This window comes from Dasypus novemcinctus, chromosome 18, assembly GCF_030445035.2.
Source record: "Dasypus novemcinctus isolate mDasNov1 chromosome 18, mDasNov1.1.hap2, whole genome shotgun sequence".
NCBI classification, from domain to species: domain Eukaryota; kingdom Metazoa; phylum Chordata; class Mammalia; order Cingulata; family Dasypodidae; genus Dasypus; species Dasypus novemcinctus.
This window is the reverse complement of record NC_080690.1, coordinates 811,968-838,930: the sequence shown is the minus strand read 5'-3', so window position 1 is coordinate 838,930 and position 26,963 is coordinate 811,968. Positions and strand designations below refer to the sequence as shown.

General features: G+C 47.3%; 1 protein-coding gene across 4 annotated transcripts in view; it reads right to left on the bottom strand.

Moving 5' to 3' along the window:
* Positions 1–25,007, bottom strand: part of ANKRD11 (ankyrin repeat domain containing 11) — a 250,617-nt gene extending 225,610 nt beyond the window's left edge. For all 4 annotated transcript variants that reach the window (XM_071209031.1, XM_058279557.2, XM_058279558.2 and 1 more), the window contains exon 1: positions 24,713–25,007. The gene's annotated coding sequence lies outside the window, so the exon portion shown is untranslated. The remainder of the gene's footprint in view (positions 1–24,712) is intronic.
* Between the last annotated feature and the right edge of the window lie 1,956 nt (positions 25,008–26,963).

Below are 26,963 nucleotides of genomic sequence, written 5' to 3'. Positions count from 1 at the left end.
GTACAGGCAGGACCTGGGACTGGCTTCTAACCACAGAACGGGGCAGAGATGATGGCTATGTTATGCAAGACTCAATCTCAACAGACTGGAGCAAAACAGTCACCACTTGCTCTGAAAAAGCAAACTGCCCTGACAATGTGCAGGGGGGGCCTCCCAGGAGCTGAGAGCAGCCCCTAACTGGGAACCAGCAAGGACACCAACTTTAGTCCCCAAGTGCTAGGAGATGAGTTCTGCCAACAACCCGAGAGAGCATGGAGACAAACCATGTCCCTTTCAAGCCTCTGAAGAGATGCTGCCCCCGCCCCACACCTGGACCGCAGCCTGGTGACCTCTGAGATGCTCCCACCCCCCCCACCGCCGGCACCTAGACCACAGCCTGGTGAGACCCTGGCACAGATGACCTTACTACACCATGTCCAGACTCCTGACCCAAAGAAACTGCAATAAGAAATTTTAAGCTGCTATGTCTATGGCGATTTGTTACGTAGCACACATCCCGTTTTTAAGAAATCATTGCACACTTCCATGCCACCTCCTTCAATGCATCAACTACTGGACATGTGCTATCAAAAAGGGCCAGGTTCAAGAAAAGACTATCAGCATTCCAAGTGCTATTTGCAATAGATCAGTACAGAATATGCCAACTAATCTGAGACTACATTTTTCGTAATATCTGACCTCGGAGCATCATATCATAATATGATAATATTTCAGGATTTTTACAACTTAACAGAATGCTGCATTCCAGATTAAAGTCTGATACCAACTTTTAAACCCAATAAAAAATAACCCAAAGCTCACTGATATATAATTCACCAAAAAAATCTAACAAATGAACTCTCCAAACACAAACACGCAGGTGTGACGTCATGTAGATGGTTCTCGCTGGCTGGCACTTGTTCCCACCTCCCCTCTGCAGAGGCAGTCCTACTCCCACCCTCCCTGCCCACCCTCGCTGGGCAGTGGGATGAATTAAGAGGCTGGCAGCGGGGCCTTGCAAAATTCAGGACAAACTTTAACCTGTGTAGTTGAAGCAGTAATTTTCAGCAGACCCTCCTGACTGCTCTCTATCAAGAGGCCTCAGAACCCCAGTGGAGGTGGACTGACAGACTCACTCCCAGGGAGAGAGGAAGCCACAGCCACTCAGAGGAAGGACGAAAGCCCAAGCACTTAAGCATTTTAACTGTAGAGATCCTGAAGCTCCCGTAGCTAGAAAGGAGACGATCTGCCGCTGCCCCTTGGGGTGCAAGGCCACTGACAGGGGCGCGGGGGCCTTCGTAATGAATGTAGCACAACCTACCACCTGACCAGCAGCCACCACCAGGCAGGAAGTTTTACGTGGAAATTATTCTCTGCTGCAATGAAACACTTCAGCCAGGGAAAGGGTTTTGATAAAGAAATCAGTAGAAGACATCAATAACATCAATGCCATTTATTTATTTACCACCCACGCAAACAGTTTTCCTTAAATTCTAAACAATTTTGTATTATTCACACCAGATTTCTGAAAACTATTTTATGAACACTAAACACTACTGACAAGAAAGTACGCTGACTTACACATTTTAAAACTAGGAAAGAGCAGCAAGAGGTATCACAAGAACAAGTCAGCAATAAAAGGAAAAAGTACAGTCAAATCAAAAGTCCCTCCTTTCCTCTAATAACTACACCAGGCAAGAAATACACTCAGAAGTCTGAGGAGGAATAAACAGCAACCGAGCGGAGTGGATGAAGCTCCAGTGGTTGTGTGCCTGCTTCCCATATACAAGGTCCTGGGTCCAATCCCCATTAAATTCAAAAAAAAAAAAAAAAAAAGGACCAAGCAAAAGGGAGAAAATATGCAAATTCTAAGAACAAAAAATTTTTGCCAATGCCTTCTCACATCAAAATACCAAATTACAAACCAAATTCAGGAAATCAACCTCATCTGAAAATTGTCTTTAATATCCCAAAAGCTGGTTTTAACTTGTCTACCACAATCAGGGCGGCCACACTTTCCCGCAGAGATAAAATCAGAGCTCTTAATAGGAAGAATGCTAGCATTCCATATGCTCTACTGGTTAATAGGTTGTTTACAGAACTGTAAAATGATTTCTTTGTCAGGACATAATTACTATGTACATGTCAACCTGAGGAAGAAATACAAACCAAAACCCAGCCAAACCAGGAGAGCTGTCTGGACTGGGACAGGCCGACTCCCTCCCCAGCGCCTCTGACCAGCCCAGGCAAGTGGCAAACATTACAACACCTCCCGGTGCCGCCCGGGAGGCGAGACATCAGACCAAAGAGCAGTTCCAGGTCAGCCTGCCCAAAAAGAAAGCCCCTCCTGCTCGCACACTTGATTGTGTGTTGACTGCCTTTTTCCAGAAAGAGGCCCCAGCACCACGCTCCACCGGCTGCTGTGACCTTCCACCTGTCCGTGTACAGGCTAGAAAAGAGCGAGAGCTGGCATGAGCCCACTGCAGCACCAACAAAGGCCCACCACCCCGGGCCCCGCCTCGGAGCACAGGAAGAGCAGGCTGCCTGCCTGACCCCACATTGCTCCCACAAGTTCCCTTGGGCCTCTGGAAGCTCCTTTAACCTTAGAGGACAGTCCTCCAGACCCACCAACGGCCCTCGGCCAGAAAGAGGGCACTCCTGTGACCACCACAGAGACGAACAGGAGCGTAAACCTCACCAAGTTCGCGAGGCCACAGGTTGCTCTTCGTGGGCCAAAGGAGTTTTCACACTCAAATGCGTGTGCAAGTGCTATTACACATGCTCACAAACTAAACTAAATCTGTGACAAATTTTAATAACGCATTTGAGTTGTTATTGGTTGTTATTGGTTGAGTTGTTCAACCAATAAACGTTTGAGAAAACACAGAACGGTCTTTATTTTTCTGTAATATATTTTTTTAAATATTCATTATTTATTTATTTCTCTCCTCTTCCCCCGCCCCCCTGCTGTCAGCTCTCTGTGTGTTCACTGGGTGTTCTTCTGAGTCCGCTTGCATTCTTGTCAGCGGCACCAGGAATCTGTGTGTCTTTTTGTTGTGTCATCTTTTTTTTTATTTTAAGATTTCTTTTCTATTTTTTATTTATTTCTCTCCCCTTCCCCCCTCCCCAGTTGTCTGCTCTCTGTGTCCATTCGCTGCGTGCTCTACTGTGACCGCTTCTATCCTTATCAGCAGCACCAGGAATCTGTTTCTCTCTGTTGCGTCATCTTGTTGTGTCAGCTCTCCATGCGTGCAGCGCTGTTCTTGGGCAGGCTGCACCTTCTTTCACGCTGCGCGGCTCTCCTTACAGGGCGCACTCCTTGCGCGTGGGGCTCCCCTACACAACGGGCACCACTGATTGGCACGGCACTCCTTGCAGGCATCAGCACTGCGCATGAGCCAGCTCCACACGGGTCAAGGAGGCCCAGAGTTTGAACCGCGGACCTCCGGTGTGGTAGACGAAGCCCTATACATTGGGCCAAGTCCGTTTCCCTGTTGCATTATCTGCTGCGTCAGCTCTCCGTGTGCGGTGCCACTCCTGGGCAGGCTGCGCTTTTTTCACGCGGGGCGGCTCTCCTTACAGGATGCACTCCTTGTCCATGGGGCTCCCCTACATAGGGGGACACCCCTGCGTGGCACAGCACTCCTTGCGCGCATCACCACCGCGTGTGGGCCAGCTCATCACACGGGTCAGGAGGCCCTGGGTTTGAACACTGGACCTCCCATATGGTAGGCAGATGCTGTATCAATTGGGCCAAATCCCTCCCCGAATGGTCTTTAAAACTAAACTGCAAGGGAGCAGGTGTGGCTCAATGGTTGAGCACCTGCTTCCCCAAGTACAAGCTCCTCATTCACTCCCTGGTACCTCCTTAAAAAAAAACCCTGCAAGCACTCACACATCCTTGGAGAGTATAAACCGATACAAACTCAAGTGAAAGCAATTTGGCAAAATCAAAATTTTAAATATCAATAACCATTGATCTGGAAATTCTAGGATTGTAATCTATAGACAGTAATACTTAAACATGTACAAAAGTGGGTACAAGGATATCATTTTGTCACTGTAAAACCCTGGAAACAAAGTAACTGTCTAGACATGATGTATTACTACAGAATAAATATAAGGATAAAAGTAAAACAAATTAGATTGTGGAGATAAGAGAATGTAAAATTTTAGCTGTCACAAACAGGATCAATCAACTACATCACCATGTAGTTTTAAATGCTCTAAGTAGAGAAATTTTTAGTTTTTTCCCCATTTAATCTGAAATTTCTAGCCAATACCTATCTGTCAAATTCTGAGAGTTTTACTATTCAAGTTACTTACTTTCATACATTCACTACAATAAAAACAAGGGCACATCAACGTCGCTCTTAATTTGGAGCTGTAATCCCAGTGGCACAGGAAGCAAAGTCAATACACCAGCTCCCCTCTTTCCAAAACCATCACAGCCTCTTCTTCACTCGCCTCTGAATCTAGTCTTTGTTAGGCATGAGAAGAACCGGGGTGTAAATGAGACACAGTCTCTGACGTCAAAGAGTTTCCTTTATCTGAAGGTCATCCATCTCAACGTTAATGAGAATAGGCAATATACATTTACATATATGCACAATACTAGAACACAAGACCTGACTGGCAATTTTGTAACACGTAGAACTTAAGCACAGAGCTAATCAAAGGTTAACGGGAGGAAAATGGGTGGAGGCTATTCCAACAGCATTCAATAATAAAAATAAATAGCTTAGAAGCAGGCTCCACCCCATCAATATGGCAGAGTGAGAAGCTTCAGGGATCCATACTCCCGAAGAAATTTTGAGCAACCAGTAAGAACCAGCAGAAACATCTCACTCAAAGCTCCAGAAAACAGCTAAAGGACTGCAGGAACAGGCTGTACTTCCAGGTCCCAGCCCAGAGCCACGTGCAGAAATGAGCTGGGAGGCCCTCAGGCTTTATCCTAAGGCTACTCTCCAAACTCACTGCATGGCCAAGTCCTGGAGGAGAGCACCGCACAGGTCAACAAACACTGGGGAAGGTGCTTTCTTGCCTTCCTTCCTTTTCATTTATTTACCTTTTTTGTCAGTTCCTGGCATTCATGGAAAGCTCTGTCATAACACTGACTGGATACAATCTTAAGAAACAGATGCCTCAGAGTCTAAATTCCAGCAATAACACAATAAAATATCAAAATGCCCAGGTTTCAACAAAAGATTACAAAGTACACAAATAAACAGGAAGCAACAGCCCAGGCAAAGAAAGGATTAAAATTATAAACCATCCATGAGGATGACCAGACCTGGGACATACCAAAGACGTTTTAAAAATGGTCCTAAACATGCTCCAAGAGCCAAAGGAAATCAGGAAATCAAGGGATCAATACAGGGAAGCCTAATGTAAAACATAGGTTAACTAAAAATTTAGAAAACTGTATATCCTAAAGTATGGAACACAATGTAAGCACAGATGTCACCTTGTTTGAAAGCTATTGTCTCAGAGTCTGTACATCACTTTAAGTAAATATGATATGAATAAGTTATAAGAATATCGCTGTGGAAGGGAAAAGATTTAATGGTAGATGTGGGGGAGTACTGTATATTGTATATATGAATTACTGTGGTCTAGGGCTCTTGTGAAGAGAAGTTCAATAATTAGGGAAAAAAAAAAAAAGATAGGATGTAAAATTTTTCCAAGTCAACACGTATTCTATATCTAACCTTTAAACCCATTGCTATATGCCATTTTACCAGTAAGGGACCCTGACATTATACTGGACTTCAATTTTCAGGAAGTTTTGGATCACAGAGTGGTTCAACAATGGCAGCGGAGGAATACTGGTATAGGATACTATTGACAGGTGATATGTGGTTGACAGCGAGCTGTACAGGGCATATGCCCAGGGTGCATGGTAATGTTTGGATATACTCATAGTGGCAACAATTAAAAACTACAGCTGGGGGGGTACTGAGTTCCTGGCCGGGGGTGCTCTGTCGTGGTCCCTAGGGGAAGAGCGGCAGTCCCCCAGGTGCAACGGTAAGGACCAGGAAGGAATGAGGGTCCAACAGTGAGAGCATGATACTAATGACTATGCTTGTGAGCCTATATGCCTGAAATAAGAACAAGGCCTAGAGCAGCACTGTGCCTGGGAATTTCCTCCTGACAGCCTTCATGTTACTCAAATGTGACCAGTCTCGAAGCCAAACTCAGCATGTAGATGCAATGCCTTCCCCCCAGTGTGGGACATGACACCCGGGGATGAGCCTCCCTGGCACCGAGGGATCACTACCAAATACCAGCTGAAGATGAAACTAGAAAATGACCTTGAATTAAAGGTTCAATGCGGATCAGCAGAATATCCCTGTCTACATATAATAACATGACTTCAAAATGCTGTTTGACCTAATGTAAGGGGGAAATGGAAAGCAGAAATGAGTTTATATGGCTACGAGTCTCTAAAAAAGAGTCTGGAGGCTGTCAGAAGGAATGCCCTTATGCACAACTGAGCAGAGTCTAAGAGACAGATAAAGTAGATACAATCCCCAGGTATTGGTTCCTTTGAGGGCTAAAGAGACCCATGGGTCCTATGGTCATGGCAGATGGGGTTCACTGCCATGTCAGATGGCCCTTCTTTGGAGCTGGTGTTTCTGCATGATGGAACTGGACTCAGATGGGATCTCTTTTCATAAGACTTTCATCCTACTTTACTGGAATGGTAGTTGGTGTTGGGGTTTAAGATATATTTAGGGGATTTGAATCTCTGGACTGACAATATGATAGCCAGGCCCTGAGCGTCAACAGACTCCAGCTCCTACAATCTGATTTATTGGACTCACCTCACTCAGCTAAGATGGAGTTGAAGAAGGACAACCACCACACCATGGAGCCTAGAGTGCCTACAACTGAAAGCAGGAGGATTGCATCCAGTATCCATATGGAATCTGAGCCTCCTCCTGACATAGAGGTGCAACAGACACAACCAATCCAAGGCCCACAGAGAAAAGGTGGCATTGGAGTGGGAAAAGTGGACATGGTGGCTGATGGATATGGGGAGTGGCAGGAAGAGATGAGATGTGGAGGCGCCTTTGGGACTTGGAGGTGCCCTGGATGGTGCTTCAGGGGCAATCACCGGACATTGTAAATCCTCCCAGGGCCCACTGGATGGAATGTGGGAGAGTATGGGCCATGATATGGACCATTGACCATGAGGTGCAGAGATGCCCAGAGATGTACTTGCCGGGTGCAATGGATGTGTCATGATGAGGGGAGTGAGTGTTGCTGGGGGGCGAGTGGTGGGGTGGGGGTGGTGGGGCTGAATGGGACCTCATATATATATATTTTTTAATGTAACATTTTTACAAAATCAATTAAAAAAATAAAAATTAAAAATAAAAAGTTGCAGAGGGGAAAAAAAAAAAAAATACAGGGAAGCCAATGTAGCTTAATTGATAGAGCATCTGCCTACCATATAGGAAGTCCAGGGTTCAATACCCAGGGCCTCCTGACCTATGGGGCAAGCTCACCTACGCACAGTGCTGCCGCGGCGCAAGGAGTACCATGCCACACAGGGGTGTCCCCCGCGTAAGGGAGCCCAAACCCCACAGGCAAAGTGCGTCCTACGTGAAAAAAGCACAGCCTGCCCAGGAGTGGTGCCACACACATGGAAAGCTGACACAGCAAGATGATGCAACAAAAAAGAGGCGCAGTTTCCTAGAGCCACCAGATAATGCAAGCGGACACAGAAGAACACACAGCTAATGGACACAGAAAGCAGACAAGAGGGGGGAAGGGGAGAGAAATAAATAAAATAAATCTTAAAAAAAAAAAAACAGAGCAGATGGGGAAGCGGCTGTGGCTCAATCAGTTGGGCTCCCATCTACCATATGGGAGGCCCTGGGTTCGCATCCCAGGGCCTCCTTGTGAAGGCAGGGTTGCCCGCACGCCGTAGAGCGCCGCCTGGCCCTCAAGCGCCGGAAGAGCCGCCCGGCATGCAAGTGCCACGGACCATCAATTCAGCAAGGGGATGCAACAAAAAAGGGAGACAAGTAAAAACACAGAAGAGCGCGCAGCGAATGGACACAGAGAGCAGACAGGAAGCAACCTGCAGGGGGGAGGGGAAATAAAATAAATACCGACACAGAAGAACATACAGCAAATGAGCACAAAGAGCAGACAGTATGCAAAAAGCCACAAGGGGGGGATTAAAAAAAAAAAAAAAAAAGAGCAGATGTAGTTTAATGGTTAAGTGTCTGCCTCCCACAAATGAGATAGCGGGTTCAATCTCCAGTACCTTGTTCCAGGAAGCGGACTTGGCCCAGGGGTTAGGGCATACCGTCTATCACATGGGAGGTCCGCAGTTCAAACCCCGGGCCTCCTTGACCCGTTTGGAGCTGGCCCATGCGCAGTGCTGATGCGCGCAAGGAGTGCCCTGCCACACAGGGGTGTCCCTGTGTAGGGGAGCCCCACGCGCAAGGAGTGTGCCCGGTAAGGAGAGCCGCCCAACACGAAAGAAAGTGCAGCCTGCCCAGGAATGGCGCCGCACACACAGAGAGCTGACACAGCAAGATGACGCAACAAAAAGAAACACAGATTCCCGTGCCGCTGACAACAACAGAAGTGGACAAAGAACATACAGCAAATAGACACAAAGAACAGACAACTGGGGTTGGGGGGAGAAGGGGAGAGAAATAAAATAAATAAATCTGTAAAAGAAAAAAGAAAAAGGGCAGGAACCCTAATGTAAATTATGAACTATCATTAATTAGGACAATTAAGTTAATATTCTTTCAACAGTTGTAATAAAGGTACCCTTAATGCAGTGTCAAAAATGGAGGGGGAGAATATAAGAACATTCTATTCTATGCATGCTTTTTCTATAAAACTACAACTTCTCTAATAAAAACATTATTTAAAAAAAGAGGGCAGAATTAAGACATTCTCGGTTAAAGAAAAAGTGAGGGCTTCATCACCAATAGACAAGTCCAACAGGAAACGCCATGGGTGTGTATAAATGCCAGTACTGCTGTATTTTTGGTTTGTAACTCCACTTTTTGCTTCCTAGAGGATCTAAAAAGCAAATGCATATAGTGTAATTGATGAAGCAATGGTTTTTAGACTCAACGTAAAAATGAACAAATAAAAAGGCAAAACCAACACTATGATTCAAGAACATTCTAAACTATATCCCAAACATACGGGTAAGGATTACAGTGCCCCCAGTGAGGAGCACCTCCTCTTAACTGGCTTATTTTACCACATCTGAAGATACCACTTTCTTGAACTGACAGCATGCTGCCAAGTGTCTACCTATTTGCAAGAACCAGATGAAAACTTTCTTGACAGCATGGACCTGGAAGGACTCTTCCAAGGCCGTCCCTGTTCTCCTCAGCACACTTGAGACGTGACCACACTGGACAGTGGAACCTTTAAGTTATGCAATCATCCTTTCTCCAACGCTGAATTGCACTTACTGTATTTCTTCAAGTTTTCAGAGTACTGGTGATCACACAACTTTGGTTAGTTATGCTTTATGCAAAAATATGCCACATTAAAATAGTTTTGGAAATATTAAATGTAGCTGATAAATTTTAAATGTTAGATAGTAGACCTTATGGTTGTTGCTTTCTTTCTATTCCAATTTACTATGGCTTCAAAGAAATGGGAAAAAATGGCTTAACATGGGATGTACTTAATTCAATTTTGTGTTTTAACTTTCAAGAATAGTTCAGGGACTGGATATGTCTCAAGCAATTGAGTCCCTGCTTCTCACATAGGCGGTCCCAGGTTCAGTTCCTGGTGCCTCCTAAAAACAAAAACAAACAAGCAAAACAAAGCAAAAAAACAACCTAAGAGAGCCGATGTGGCTCAGTGGTTGAGTGCCAGCTTCCCACATACAAGGCCCCCTGTTCAATTCCTGGCGACGATACCGAAAAAAAAAAAAAAGAACAGTTCATAAACTCACTATGTTTACAATGATTCCGAGCCTCTGCGGTGTGGGTCAGAGGGTGCCGTGGAAGCTGAGGTAGCTGTGCCCTCCCTGTGGCCTGCCTGGACTGGGCCCGGGGAGTACCAGCCATGGGCCCGCAGGGCAGATGGGCACAGCATGGAGAACCACTGCTGTCTCCCGGCTGCTGCAACCCTGTGTGTAACCCCAAGAGCCGCGAGGCATGGAACACATCTTTGAACCACCACACTCGTACGTCTGACTACCTCAATGGAAAGGACAGACAGAAACTGGGAGACAAGTAAAAGACAAACCGTTGAGTGGTTTTCATTTAAAATCCCCCCAATCTATAGAAAAGTCAAACATTCTACTCCAAAACTCTTGTTGGGAAAGAAAGGTCAGGGCATGCCAAAATTTCCTCCACTACATTTTTAATAAATGTAGTAATAATAAATAATAATAATGTAGAAATAAATAAAATCCTTTAAAAAAAGAAAGCAGTAGGGAAAAGCACTAATAACAAACTGCTAATAATAAGATATTAACATAAACTCACTACTATCTGGAATGTGCTGAAGTTTTACCTTGTAAAGAGTAGTCTTAACATTCGACAAACAGGCCCATGGCCCACAAGGGATGAACCCGGAACCATGCCCGACCCCGTGGAGGCCACCGCCAGGGCTGGGGGCAAGGAGCCGGCACGCCCAGCCAGCCCAGTACCGACGAGAAACGGCCTGCACTCCAGAGACGCAAAGCAATGCCACTAGAATCTACTAGTGGAAGCTAACACCAAACACCACCACCTACCAATAACGACAGTCTCCATCTCTGAATTACACCCCAGCTTCCAAATCAAACGGTGCGTTAATTTCTTTCAGAAAAAAAAGAAACTGTGTGAACTAAATCTCATTTGGCTAATTGTCCATTAGCTCCAAATATTATGAGATGACAAAAAGAACTGCATTTTTCAAGAGTAAAAGCTACCATACAAGAAATTTAGCCACCAATGACAATTACATGGAAAGCCAAAAAAGTATCCTCAGCTACTGGTCAGGACCCAAGGTTCCGGGTCCAGCCCCTGACTCACTGAGCAATCCTGGACAAGCCACCCTGCAGCCAGCAGAGTGTGGGCTGGGTCCTCAAGGGCAGCTACAGTTCTGAAAAACCCAACAGATCCAGGAAATCCAACTTATTCACGTTCCAGATATTTTTTTTTCCTACAATAATACTTAGTTATGACAAGGAGCAAAAAAGACTGTGTAGAACTATCTCGTGTGTAACGTATATACATACATCATATTGCATGACTTTTTATTTGAAAATCCTGAAACCATGAGATGCAGATGGAATAAACATCTGCATGCCAGGCCACTGCCCAGAACAACCAATTTTGACACTGTTGCACCTGCTGCATGTCCCCTCCATCCATCTCACCATCCACAGCCAATCTCCAGCCTCCCCTTGGAAGTAAAATGTGTACAGCTGCCATTTCAAAGCAAGGAGTCTCCTTGTGTCTATCCAGGGCCCTGCCGTCTCCAGCGTGCAGGCACCACAGGGAAGGAGGCTGGATGGGGGAGGTTCCGGGGGCATACAGCTCATTCCCTCACCTCAGACAAGCCTGGGAGGAACTGACTTCAGCCCCAGGGTGGACACTCCAGACCCAAACAGCCTTGAACTGCCCCTTGACCTTAAGCTTATTCGCCTGACTCGTGGAGTCAGCCTACGACATCCTGAAGCCCACCAAGCTGCCACGGCAGTCTAGTCAGCAAACGTGCTGGGAGCACTGACGGCCACATCCAAAAGGAAGCCCCTATCTCACACCTCACACAGAAATTCACTCAAATGTATCAAGGATCTAAATATAAAAACAACCACCATAAAACTCCTAGGAGAAAATGTAGGAAAACATCTTCAAGATCTTGTGGTAGGGAAGCGGACTAGGCCCAGTGGTTAGGGCGTCCGTCTACCACATGGGAGGTCCAGGTTCAAACCCCGGGCCTCCTTGACCCGTGTGGAGCTGGCCCATGCACAGTGCTGATGCGCGCAAGGAGTGCCGTGCCACGCAGGGGTGTCCCCCGCGTAGGGGAGCCCCACGCACAAGGAGTGCACCCGTGAGGAGAGCTGCCCAGCGCGAAAGAAAGAGCAGCCTGCCCAAGAACAGCGCCACACACATGGAGAGCTGACACAACAAGATGACGCAACAGAGAGAAACAGAGATTCCTGGTGCTGCTGATAAGGATAGAAGCCTTCACAGAAGACCACCCAGCGATGGACACAGAGAGCAGACAACTGGCGGGGGCGGGGGGGGGGGGGGGGGAAGAGGAGAGAAATAAATAAAAAATAAATCTTTAAAAAATAAAAAAGATCTTGTGATAGACAGTAGTTTCTTAAACCTTATGCCCAAAGCATGAGAACGAAAGAAGAAATAGATAAATGAGACCTCATCAAAATTCAACACTTTTGCACCTCAAAGGACTGTCAAAAGGATGAAAGGCAGCTACCTCAACGGGAGAAAATATTTGGCAATCACATATCCCATAAGGTTTTAATATCCATGATATATAAGGAGATCATACAATTCAACAATAAAAAGACAATCCAATTTAAAAATGGGCAAAAACTTGAATAGACATTTGTCCAAAGAAGAAATACAAACGGCGAAGAAACACATGGAAAAAAATGTTCAACATCCCTAGCGATTAGGGGAATGCAAATCAAATATGAGATATCATTTCACACCTCTTAGACTGGCTGCTATTAAAGTCAGAAAACTGTAAATGTTGGACAGGATGTGGAGAAATAGGAACACTTATTCACTGTTGGTGGGAATGTAGAATAGCACAGCCACTGCAGAGGACCGTTCGGCAGTTCCTAAGGAAGGTGAACATAGACTTGCCATGGGACCTGGCAATGCCACTGCTAGGTATAGAGCCAGAAGAACTGAGAGCAGTGACACGAACAGACATCTACACGCCGATGTTCATAGCAGCGTTATTCATAATTTTTTAAGATTTATTTATTTTATTTCTCTCCCCTTCCCCCCCGCCCCAACCCCAGTAGTCTGTTCTCTGTGTCTATTGGCTGCGTGTTCTTCTTTGTCCGCTTCTGTTGTTGTCAGCTGCACGGGAATCTGTGTTTCTTTTTGTTGCGTCATCTTGTTGTGTCAGCTCTTCGGGTGTGCAACCCCATTCCTGGGCAGGCTGCACTTTCTTTCACGCTGGACGGCTCTCCTTATGGGGCGCACTCCTTGCACGTGGGGCTCCCCTACGCAGAGACATCCCTGCGTGGCAGGCACTCCCTGCACTCATCAGCAATGCGCATGGGCCAGCTCCACACAGGTCAAGGAGGCCCGGGGTTTGAACCGCGGACCTCCCATGTGGTAGACGGACACCCTAACCACTGGGCCAAGTCCACTTCCCGCGTTATTCACAATTGCCAAAAGTTGGAAACAACTCAGGTGGCCATCAGCTGATGAATGGATAAACAAATTGTGGAGTACGCATATGATGGAATATTATGCAGCAGTAAGAAGAAATGAGGGAAACGGATGTGGCTCAAGCAGTTGGACTCCCGTCTACCATATGGGAGGTCCAGGGTTTGATGTCCAGGGCCTCCTGGTGAAGGCAAGCTGGACCATGTGACGAGCTGGCCCAAGTGGAGTGCCAGCTGATATGGAGAAGCTGGCACAGCAAGATGACACAACAAGAGACACAGAAAAGACACAGCAGAACAGGGAGTTGAGGTGGCACAAGAGAAAGATCGCCTCTCTACCACTCTGGAAGGAGCCAGGATTGGTTCCCGGAGCCGCCTAATGAGAATACAAGCAGACACAGAAGAACACACAGCGAATGGGCAGAGAGCAGACAACAGGGAAGTGGGCGGGAGAAATACATAAATCAAAAAAAAAAAAAAAAGAAATGAAGTCGTGAAACATGGCAACATGGATGAACCTGGAGGGCATTATGTTGAGTGAATCAAGCCATATACAGGGAAACGGACTTGGCCCAGTGGTTAGGGCGTCCGTCTACCACATGGGAGGTCCACGGTTCAAACCCCGGGCCTCCTTGACCCATGTGGAGCTGGCCCATGCGCAGTGCTGATGCGCACAAGGAGTGCCGCGCCACGCAGGGGTGTCCCCTGCATAGGGGAGCCCCACGCGCAAGGAGTGCACCCTGTAAGGAGAGCCACCCAGTGCGAAAGAAAGTGCAGCCTGCCCAGGAATGGCGCCGCCCACACTTCCCGTGCCGCTGACGACAACAGAAGCAGACAAAGAAACAAGACGCAGCAAACAGACACAGAGAACAGACAACCAGGGAAGGGGGGAAATTAAATAAATAAATAAATCTTTAAAAAAAAAAAAAAGCCATATACAAAAGGACAAATACTGTATGACTGCCCCCTAAATATAGTATGTGAAATATAAACATATGATGTGATATATGAATATGAGTAGAATTGCATATATAAGACCGTTTTTCCTTGAAGCTGAACAAATGTAAGTTAATAGTACAAAATGTGAATATCGGACAACAAAAAATTATACTAAGTGAAGGAGACCAGACAGAGAGCACTACAAACTAAATGATTCCATTTATACAAAATGTAAATATAAATCAACTTATAAAGATGAAAGGAGATTAGTGATGAAGGTCTGAGGAAGGAATGCTAAGGGGTTTGGAGTCTTTCGTTTTGGAGTAATAAAACTGTTCAAAATTTTTGAGTTGATGAATGTACAACATCGTGCTTATATTAAAAGCCATCGATTATACATTTAGAATAACTAGAAACAGCAGCTATGTACAGTGGGGGAAGCATAGAGAGATTGAGAGGTGAGCAATTTTCTTGTCTGTTTTTTTATTATCATTATTGAAATAATGAAAATCCTTTAATAATGATTGATGTGATGAATACACAACTACATGATTATAGCAAATACCACTGACTGTACACTTAGGATGAATTGTATGTTTATTAATACGTATAATAAAACTGATTTGTTAAAAAAAAAAAAAAAGTCCCTGGGTAAACCTGTAGATGCACCAGATGGTAAAATCAAGAAACAGCAAGCCAGAGTTAGGTCTGCTTCACACGAATCTCAAGGAAGGCAAAGTGGCAAGAGCAGCCAGCAGATCCCAGCGCACCCTTCGTTCCCTTCCACTCTAATCGGCAGTCAAGAAACATCGGAGTTAATGCCACGCAATGGCTTCTGCTACCGCCCTGGACCTCGCTGTTCTGTAGCTCCTCAATCCACTGTGTACTCTAAGGATCACTAGAGGAACAGCGACTGCTATCAGCACCGCACTGTGGAAACCGCAGACAAGCTCTCGCCATCAAGACGATTAACACGTGTCACGTGTCAACAAGCTGGGACTAATGGTGTAGCGGGGTTTGCAACAAAGGGTTTAGGAGAGGGGTTCTTAACAAGGGGGCCATGAGCTTGAAGTGAAGTTCAAGAAAAACATTATTCTTGTGGGGACACATTGGTGCGGGTGTGATGTACTTTAATACACAGTACAGTGTGGACTTAGGGGTTTGGGGTTTTCACCTGACTGGCAGAGGGGTCTGTGGAACAAAAAAGGTTAAGAACCCCTGGTTTAGGAGAATTACAGACAGTTTATGTGAAAATAAGCACAAGGAACTGGAGGCACCACCCCCAGAGGAGAACCTACAGCCAGCCCCGCCTCGGCTCCCCCGACCACCACCAGGCAGGCTCCACAGGTGCCCGGCTCAGCAGCTCGCGCTTCCCCGGCCTCTGCCTGCGAGACAGCTCGCACTGGACTTCCCTCCACGGCGCCATCCATCTCTCCCACCAGCACGGAAGTGACAAGAGAGCAAGGACAGTTTTGTGGGGCCCACACCCCCAGGGCAGAGAACGGAGTGCGGCCTGCAGCAGGCACAGCACCCCCAGCCCTTGTGCCACTGCTCTTCTGTTTGTCCCCTTTGGAAACTGAATATAGACTTGCTATGGGACCGGCAATACCTGACTTCTCCCATGGCCTGTGTGTTCCGTGCCCCCCACTGTGAACCAAGGCCCCCTTTCACTAGTACTTTCATACACCTGGGTGTTAGCGGGCCCGGCTCAGCCTCCACAGCGCGCCCACGCAGCCGCTTCCAGAGCCCCGTCCTGGCGAGGCCCCCGCCTGGGCCGCCCGCTGCCGCCCCTCCATCGGGGTGTTGTTAGATGCCCTCTGCCCCTCAGCTGCTTTGCTGGGAGGCGTTATTTCTGCCATTCACTTAATGCATGTATGAATTTTAAAGCTTGTAATCCACTTCTAACTGCTGCTTTACGTTTTTCCCTAGAACATAGCACTCCTAATTTCTATAGCAGTGTTTCCAGTGACACACCTTTTTAAGCCTGATGTTCCTCCCAAAGCTGGGGCTGGGGACCGGGGGGAGAGGGGTGAGTGTGCGGACAAGTCCGTGACTGAGCACACCCTGCTTTCACAGCCAGCAAGCAGGGTGAGTGGAGACCCTCCAAATTCCTAGAAGCCGCTTCTTCCTTCGTCTCCTCGCAGGGAGAGGAAGGGACCCCCAGCTTTAGGCACTGGAACACTGTAAAGTCTACTCCTCAGTCACTCTGACTTGCACCTGGCCTCCCCACCATCAAACCCTTCAACGTATTTTCTGCCTCACAGTAACTCAAGGTCTCCTCCTCGGCAGCCCTCCTCCTTGGCAGCCCACATCAGGTCTTTTTCACTCAGCCTTACTCAACACGACTCCAATCCGTTCTCTAGCCTCATCTGCTACCATTTTCCTTCATGAGTTCCATGTCCCAACAGGTCCAGCTGCCATCCCCAGCCTCCATCCCGCCTCTCCCAGCCATTCCTCCTTCCAGGAGACAGCCCTACTTGTGCTTTCTGCACAACATGCCACCTCTTCTTACTCAGCACTCCAGCAAACCTTTTTCAGGTTTCAGAGCCAGCAGGGTCTGTCTCCTGAGAAGCCCACCACATCCTGCTCACACGTCTTTTCACTGTGTCCTCACCACCTGAACGCACACTCAGGGCAGGCCTAGAGCTCAGACTCCACTGTTTCCTCCAACACAGTCTTGCACACAACAGTGAACCAATAAACATCTGTTGACTAAATCCGTGTACACACAGGAAAAAGCTAGGTTTGTCTAATCTTAACAGCACCTTCCATGAAACATGTAAGTCGTTCCAGCTGAAAACACACACAAAGCTGTTCTCCTACTAAAAAGCAGGCTACATGTGGAAAATGAGTCATGGAGTACTTTACAATTGTGCCCAGTGGGTGGACAGCTACAGAGCGGCCGAGGCCAGGAAAAGCAAGGAAAGACTGAGAATACGTGACAGTCGGGAGACCAAAGGGACACGCAGTGCAGGGCACTGTGCTAGCCCCAGGTGGACCCCAGAACAGCAAAAGGACATTAGTGGGAAAACTGGTGAAAGCAGAATAATGTCTGGGGTAGCAGTAATATACCAAAGTTAATGACAGGGTAAAATGGACGAAGGGAACTCTGTGGTGTGTGCAACTTGTCTGTACATTTCAAATTATTTCCCAAACTAAAAAATTTATTTTTTAAAAAATAAAGATTCCTACAAGACTCTTAATAACAGCATGCTCACTAACCCCAGCGATGCCACACTGAACCGACTGGCCAGGGGCATGGACGCAGGCCAGATCCAAGACAGCGCCAACGAGCATAGCTGCAGCTGCTTGATGCCAACTGCAGCCTTGTCTGCTGGAACGGCATCCAGGAACCCCAGGAGGATCGGCAGAATAACAGCACCCCCACACCCCAGAACCTGTATTTACATGGCCCAGAGGAACGGAGGTCACTAATCGGCAGGCAGGAAAGAGCCTGGGTGATCCAGGTGGATCCAACTGACCCAAAAGGGCCCTTAAACGTGGAAGAGGGAGGCAGGCCAAGAAGATGCTGCCGAGGTAGAGTCAGACAGACTCCCTACTGGCTATGATGACAGAGGAAGGCGCCACTGCCAGGGATCAAGAGGCCACTGGACGCTGGGAAAGGCAAGAAAAGAGACTCTCCCCTGAAGCCCCCAGAAGGAACCAGCCCTGCCAGCATCTTGATTTTAGCTGGAGAGATCAGTTTGAGACTTCTAACCTGCAGAACTGTAAGATAATGAATCTGCATTGTTTTACACTACTAAGGTTATAGTGATACATTACAGATGCAATAGAAAACTAAAGCACCTGGTGACAGAACAAATATCAAAACCAGAAGTACTTCTCCAAGTTCTGAAAGCATGTCTTCTTTCCCAACTTCCATTACCCCTTTTTTTTTCCCAAAGATTTATTTACTCCACCACCCCTCTCCCTCCCCGCTGTCTGTTCTCTGTGTCTATTTGCTGCGTCTTGTTTCTTTGTCCGCTTCTGTTGTCCTCAGCAGCACGGGAAGTGTGGGCGGCGCCATTCCTGGACAGGCTGCACTTTCCTTCGCGCTGGGCGGCTCTCCTTACAGGGTGCACTCCTTGCGCGTGGGGCTCCCCCATGCAGGGGACGCGGGGGACACCCCTGCGTGGTAGGGCACTCCTTGCGCGCAACAGCACTGCGCATGGGCCAGCTCCACACGGGTAAGGAAGCCCGGGGTTTGAACCGCGGACCTCCCATGTGGTAGACGGACGCCCTAACCACTGGGCCAAGTCCGTTTCCCTCCATTACCCCCTTTTTACCTGCCCTCCCTCTACCTTCTATCCTACATTCCCTTTAAACCAACATACTTGGAAAGAGTTAAATTACGGGCTATTTTCTCTCTGATTTTCTAAAGCCTCTACTTAAACACTTTTTTCAAGGACTTAAGTTACTGCTTCAACAGCTTTCTAATTTTTTTAAAGAAAAGACAGACATCTGATAAGAACCCAAATTTAGTAGAATCAGCTCGAACCTCCTCACCACACAAAGTTCATATGTAAATCTCACGGACACATCTGCTGAAAATTACTTAAGCTGTGAGTGAAAGCACATACCACTCTTCTAAGTTTCATATGAAACGAAAAAAGACAAAATTCAAAGATTACCTTTCTCACATGTCAGGGAAGATTTTCCTATAAGAAAATATTCTGAGTTTTAGTATAGCTAATATATTAAGTCCAAAACTAAAGTACACCAAATTTCAGATGGACTATTCTCAAAGTAATGGAAATACCTACGTACGTAACTTAAATACATTAGAAGCAAAACATACAACTCTAGCAAAGTAAAAATTTACAAAGTCTAAAAGTTCCTTGAAATCAGAATCAAAAATGAGGTTATGGAACAAAACTAACACTAAAGTTCCTGACATACTTTTCAGAATCCTAAAGGCTGAATTTTCTTCTAATTTTCCAAAACAGCAAGATTTTTAAAGTTTCCCCACATTCTTATCTTTTTTTTTTTTTTTTTTTTTTTTGTAATTAAAAAAGGAGCTAATTCTTTCAAGAGTGTGACTTCGGGTTTTTTTGTTGTTGTTTATTTTTATTTCCTGTTTTGCAGGATGTAAAACCGCATTTAGAAACATGTTGCATACTAACAAGGTTTAATTTCTAGAGTAACAAGGTTCCTCATTGCTTCTCTCACCCTCTCCATTTGAGATAAGTTTAAAAGGTATAACCATAATACCTCAAGTTTACATTATCATCCAGAATTAAGTGCAAGTCTTTTGTGTTTATTTTGTTTGATAAACCTGGGAAAAAAGCTAATTGAAACTCCAGTCAAAACCTTATGAACCAAGCACTCTAAGCAATCTTCCTGTCACGGAAGTGCTCATTATTCCAGGACATTAGCATTCCGTCCAAAGTCTGAAAACTGCAGCCATTGGGGGAGAAAAGAAAAGGATACTTACTATTTATGAGGTGAGAATAGAAAAAATCTATTTGTGGCATTTCAGGTGAAAAATTTTCTGATATAACAAAGATTAATCTTAAGTATTTTACAAGTTCAATTTCAACTTTAGTCATTCTTAAAGGTCACTTTTTTTTTTTACAGCTAAACAAGTATGAGAGAGAAGTTTTATGAATTTTACTTAACCCTGACAAAAAAAAAAATTGATCTAAGTGATCAAAAACATTTCATGTTGAGAAAGGGCCAAGATTTTCAAATAACAAGCAGGTGCACACTGGTTTCTTCCCAAATGGAAAGAAAAGAGTGCTGACAGATTTTCAGAATAATAAATAATTCACTGTGAAGAAGCCGAGGGCAGGACTGGGAACTCAGGCCTTGCCCTCACTGTAACTCAGACAGCCGCGAGTGCGCCTGGCACTCTGGGACAACAGCTTCAAACCTGGCCTTAAAAAGGAAAAAGAAAAAAAAAAAAAAAAAAAAACGGGGCGGGCCTTGTCCCCATCAACAGGATATTCAGTCCTCTCAGTTCCTGAAAAATCTCAGCTGTAACACTAAAAGGATAGACTTCTTTTATTTTCACCCTGAAAATCCACTAACTATGATTTCTTAGAGGTAGTGTCTTTAAATGCTTTCAACCACAACCAACTCCCATCCCTTGCCTCTTGCTACCCAAAAAAAAAAAAAAAGCTGAAACTATAAAGCTACACAAATCCAACCTACTGTTATCAAAACCAAGAAGAACCCACACCTCTAGTACCCAAGCTATACCCATCAGTCTTTTTAAAAGTAACCTTTTTGCTATTTACATAACAGGTTCACTAAAGAAAATTTAGAAAACATAAACCTAAGTAGGGGAAAATAACACACAACTCCATTCTGGTGTACTTCTGTCCAAATATGTCATTTTCTTTCCTTAAAGAAATGCTCCAACTTTCATAATGCTAAGCCATTCGTCCAGTGACATTTGGCCAGAAGGGGCTCAGAGTTCTAGAGGAGACACTTGGGCAGCATCAGCAAACTGCACTCAGCCAGGCCTCTGCTTCAGCACAGCCTTCACTACACCGAAACCCTTACACAAAGCAGCAGAAGCCAGAGGGAAGACCTGCTTCCGGTTCTCTATCTCGGCCCAACACAGCAGTCCTACTAAAACTTTCATTCAGAAGAAGCATTTTCTTCCGACAAAAAACAACCTTCTTCTTTGTTTTTCTTTACTGCTTATTCTGTACCATTTCAAAAGCTACAGCCCACCCTTTAACCTAAGTTGTAAAGGCAAACTTGTAATGAAAAACATGGGAAATGGCTGAAATTCACATAGCACAGTTTCTAGTCAACCAAGTAAACGGAAATTCATGATCCTAGGTTTCCCTTTTCAAAATTACTCAAGGGGAGCCAATGTGGCTCAGTGGTCGAGTGCTGGCTTCCCATATTCTAGGTCCTAGGTTCAATCCCCGGACCTAGTACCTCCTGAAAAAAAAAAAAGAAAAATTGCTCAAATACATATGAAAGGCTTAGTTAAGCACAGCAACATTCTGATACAAAGTCACAGTCATGTGATGTCTACAGTGCATGAAATGAGATAGCCTATACAAACTTCCTGTCACAAGTGTTTCTTGAACAACTTCTAGGTGTCAGGTGGGGTGCCCTGTCCTCATTAACCTAACAGCCCTTCCATCACAGGGGACAGATATCAAACGAGAAGTTGAGGAGTACATGACTGCCACGGTGTTAGCACTCTGCTCCTGTAACGAGGCATGGGGCCGCCTTCCTCGGGAGTGGTGGCCAAGGCTGAGGAAGGCTGAGCAGGAGGCAGCCTGAGGCGGGGGGAGGCCACAGGTGAGTATGCACCACCAAGGAAAAAGGCCCCCAGCCCATCTAGGAAACGAGAAGCCAAGACAGCCAGAGTGTATGAGGATAAGAGGTCGAGGGTCAAGGATGGGGGCACGGCCTCCCAGGATTAAGCCCCGGTAACCATTTTGGACTTTATCATAAAAACATCTGCTTTATTACCATAGCTATAAAATATTATTTGGGCCAAAGGTGAACTACAATGAAAATTTTAAATATTGAAAGAACAGAGCTAAGAAAAGCACAGAAGAGTAACAAAAATGATATTTAAGGGCACTGCTAAGCCTAACCCTAACTTAAAAGATAACAGGAATAAGATTCATCAAAACGAAAACAAGCCCCTGGGCAGCAGAAACAGCAGTCCGAATCAGCAGGGCAGCGCAAAGGCTAAAGGGCACTTCCTCAGCCAGGAGTGCTCTCCCTCCTCCATCACCTCCTGAGTTCTAGGAGCTGAGTGAGGGCTGACACCCTTTTTACATAGTTTTATGATAAAACTGAAAAAGGTGACTTGCACAGAAATTCCACTTAATATTCAAATTAAGAGAACACATCCAGAAAATATTTCTAGTTACGTGATTTCATTCCATGTTTATATACAGTTTATCAAATTGGCCAAGCTCGATCCCCACACATCACTAAGTGGCATAATAAACTGACACTGTGAGGTCAGACAAGCAAAGCATTGTTATTTTCTCCTATTAACTAGCAAATATCTTACTATTAAAAGAAGCTCATCCATGACACCATTTGAGAGATGAAGAGACTTACACAGGGTAATGGCCAGATCAAAACACTTATTTTGGCAACAAATGCAGATTAGTCTCAGAACCAGCATTTACTGATACCCTCTAATTATGTTATTTAATTGATGTCGGGCTCATTGCCCATATGCAAAGTAACTCTCCTCTTTTGATGAAACATAACCTTACTATGTCAAACCTGCTTTAAAAACCCAGGGCATAAAAAGCTTCTTGAAAAATATTTTCAAATACAAACATAAAGCAGAGTTACTTTAAACTGCATTTGTAGAAAGTTCCGTTTGTCACGGTCTCAACGCTGTAATTATAGCTGCCATGGCAAGCCCCGTCAGAAGCAGCCCATCTGTCTCACTGAGACGAAAAGCACTGCTGGTGCAGGGCGATTAACACGGCGTGCCCACGGAGGGCCCAGGGAAAGCCATCTGACGATGGCGCGGCAAGGTGGAAGGCTGATATGAGTTACAACTTCAAATGAGGAATTCAAGACTATGACACCTTTAAAAACAAACTTCTGAAAGTTTTAAGTTTGGGTCAGAAAAGCAATATTTTCTGGAGCAGCTTTTCACTCAACTAATTAAAGAGGTATGCACAAAGAACAGAGGAAAACATCATAGAAATTTGGCCTTTGTCCTCTCCTACCCCATTCCATTCAGAAAGGCCAGTCTAGGGAGTGAGCTCCTGCTTCTAAGTGTGAAACTATAGAGAGAGAAGACAACAGCTGAGTGGAGGATGGGAAGGAAGCACCACCTACACGGAGGTCCAATCTAAGGTTCACAACCAAAACTGAGCAAGATGTTTTTCCTTTTTTTACCTACAGTTGCACAGTACTATCAGAGTACTTGTGCAATCACTCTCAAAAGACACAAACAGAACTCTAGGTCTACCAGAACAGCCAACGTTTTGTAAGCAGACCTAAAGGCAAACAAGTAAACAGGGTCTCTGATTTAGAACTCTCCAATTTATGCCATCGACTGGGTTTGCACACCCCAAAACCACCATCTCAGTGGCAACTTTTCACACGTAATATCACCTTACATAGTTTTGCTGAATGTATCTCACCATCCCTCCAAAGGACCAAAATAGTCTTAAGTTTTCCAGTTCAATGACTGTATATGGGAAAGGAGCGTTAGATAATGTCCAAATCACTGCAGAAAACTCTCACCAGACTTCTGTGTAAGAAAGCCAAGAATCTGATTTCTCTACCAAGGGGTTTGCAAAGCCACCCTGTTCTTGCAAATGGCTATAAAACCACTCTCACAACCTGCGGAAACCATGAATCCTAAGTAAACTACGTTCTCACTGTTAGGAAAAAAAATGGTTTTCAAAGCACAGGGCCCTCATAGGCCAGCTTAATCTTTCAGAGCTTCTTCAAAAACTCCTTGGAAGCTGCTATGAAAGACCTGCTTTCCAAAACACAACACACAGTAAACCTTGAGGGAGCTCCAGGAAAAGAGCAGGCCTCAAGAAAAATGAAGACTCACTACAGAAGGAAACAGAGACAAGCTTTACCACCACAGTCCCTCGCTGAGAGGGGCCGAATCCATGTGGCAAGGCCGACCCTGCACGAGCACACGCGCGCACGCACACACACTGCTACCGCCCTGCCAGGGGATGATGAAATGAGGAACGGAAATTAACATTTCAGGCAACGTCTCACATTGTTCCTTGAGGCCAAGGGCTGCTGCTGCAGCCGCCACCGCCACCACTTCCCTCCCACCCGCGCCCCAGTCCCGCCTACCCTCCCCTCCCCCCACAGCACCCCCCCGCCGCCGTCCCGCATTCCAGCCCCTCCTCGAGCCTCCGCGCGCCCCCACTCTCCTCCAGGTCCCCAGTTCGCCCGCCCCCTCCGGCTCGGAGCCCGGGAGCCGCCAGCTCCCATTTCAAAACAGCGATAATAACAGGGACGCCCAGAATAACAACTACCAGCGGCGCGCAGGGGCGCCCCTCCCGCGGGTCGGAGGTCGGCGCCCACCCCTCCAGGGCCCCCAGGCCCCTCGGATCCCACCGGCCGCCCGGGTCCTCAGGCCCCCGGAGTCCACTCTAGCTCCCAGACCCCCGAATCCCACCCTCGCCCCCCAGACCCGCCCCGGAGCCCACCCTCGCCCCAGCTCCCCGAGGCCCCCGATCCCACCCTCGCTTCCCAGGCCTCTGAGGCCCCCGATCCCACCCTCGCCACCCAGGTCCTCAGGCCCCCGGAGCCCACCTGAGGCCCCCAAGTCCGCCCCCGAGCACACCTTCGCCGCCTAGACCCCGAGGACGCCGGATCCCACCCCCGGCCCCCGGGCCTGCCGGGAGGCCGCCGGCGCTGCTCGGCCAGACCGGGAAAGGCCTGCAGGCCGCGAGGCCGCTGGGCGCCCCGGGACCCTCGCCCCCCGCCCGCGGCGCCACTCACCAGCTCCAGCGGCTGCGCGGCTCCGCGGGCTCAGCGGCCGGGCGCGGCCATGCAACCCCGGCCGCGTCTCCCGGGCCGCGAGGCCCGAGCGGGAAGGCAGCGGCGGGACCCGAGCGCCGGCCGAGGCTGCGAGGTCCGGGGAGGGCGCGAGCACGCCCCTCGGGCGCGGCCCAGGCTCGGGCGGGCGCCGGCCGCTCGGCGCGGGGCTCTACTGAGGGGGCGTCCGGCCGCAGTCCCCGCGGCGGCGCCTCCCGGGCTGGGGCCCTCGCTCCATCGCGCACCGTCTCCAGGCGGCCTCTGGCTCCAGGACCCAGCGGCGGCTGCGGCGGGCGCCGGCGCATGAGACGCTCCCGCCCATTGGCCCGCCGTGTCCGCAACCGCCATTGGCCCGTCCCGGTCGAGCACCAGGGCAGCGCACGTCACGACGTCGGGAAGGAAGTGTGCTCGTGGGGGTGAAGGGGCGATGCGGAGGCGGGACTGGAAGGACGTCCCAGAACTGATTGGTCAGGACCGTGCGTCCGGGGCGATGAGGAAGCTGGCAACTGGATTGGCTCCCTGAATCACGGAGGGGGCGGGACTTTCTTTCTCGGAAATGAGGATTGGCCTCTTCAAGTGCCGGAAGCGAAGAGGAGAATGGAAGAGCAACAAGGCCGGTTGTTGGCGGACCCGGAGAAGCAAATGTCGGCGTCGCGGGCCGCACCCCGCCGCTAGCCGTGGAGCCATGACCTTTCGCCGCTGCCCGTCCTGGCCTCAGGAGATGTGGCTGTCGTCAGCGCTGCTCATCTCGTACCTCGGCGACGTTCTCCGGCGCCGAGCCGGGTTCGGGGCCTGGTGAGCGAAGGCCGCCTTCAGCGAGGGGCTCGCGGAGCTGGGCCGTACTTAACCTGCCGACGGGACTCTAGAGGACACTATCCCCGAGAACTTTCACACGATTCTCTACTCGCGTGACCTCTCCAGTGGCCAAGGGGGGGAGGGGACGGTGGGGGTAGGCTCCCGGGGCAATAGAAAATATAGGGACTGGGGATGGGGTTGTCTCTGAGACACCCCCAACCTGGGAACTCTGCTTCTTGGGGTCTGAGGCGCGTAAGGAGCGTTCCAACTGCTTTGGAGAACTAGGAATGCTCTTCCCCAGCCGGCTCCAGCCGTCCTTGGCTTTAAAGAGTGTTTGGGTGACTCACCTAATCCCTCCAGGCGTTAATTTTTCCGCATTAATAATAGAAAACGTTGTGAGAATGAAACGGTCACTTCGGTGTTCACTCTCATTGCGGCAGGACAGCTCTGGTCATGTCCGGAGAACCACTTGACCTTTGAAAGCTTCCCATAAATCTAAAAACTTATCCATGGGGGATTTTCACAGCTAATCTAATGTAAAGGAAAGGTAAAGTATCTTGGCAAATCAAAACCATAATTTATGCCTGTTATTTTGGTTATGGGAAATGTGAAATTGGAGACGTGAATATGGCTCAAGCGATTGGGCTCCTGCCTACCACATGGGAGGTCCCGGGTTCAGTTCCAAGTGCCTCCTGGAGAAGATGGGCAAGACAGCAAGCTGGCGTGGTGAGCTGATGCAGCAAGATGATGCACCAAGGAGACACAAAGAAGAAACACAATGAGAGAGACAGCAAAGCAGAGAGCGGAGGTGGCTCAAGCAATTGAGCACTTCTCTCCCAGATGGGAGGTCCCAGGTCCAATTCTCCATGCCTCCTAAAGAAAAAATGAACAGACAGCAGACAAAAACACAAACAATGAGGCAGGGTGGACAGAATAAATAAATAAATCTTTTCAAAAAAAGAAAATATGAAATTGTTAGATGGCAATTTGTGCAGTAATTTTGTTAGCAAATTCTAGCTAAAATTAAACTACCAAGTAGGTGGTACATCTGGGTTTTGTTTTAAATGCATTTGTTTATTTGTCCAGGAGTGCTAAACCAGAAAAGGCAGATGAGAAAAAAAGAGGCTCCTTTGGTTTTTCAATCCTGTGTTGTACTGACAACTGATAAGCAAAATATTTACAAGGTCCAAACAATGAAATCATGGGATCACAAATTCTTGAGTGAATGAACCTCAAGCCACCCCCCCACCCCCCATCCCCAGTGGCAGCACAGGATCGTGGGTGAGACAGCCTCTGCTGCAGTGCTGCCCAGGTTCAAATCCAGTCCTGCTGGACTGACTGGCACTGACCCTGGGCATTTAATTTACCTCTCACAGGCTCCGTTTCTTTTTGGGGAAAATGGGAGCAATAAATAGCACTT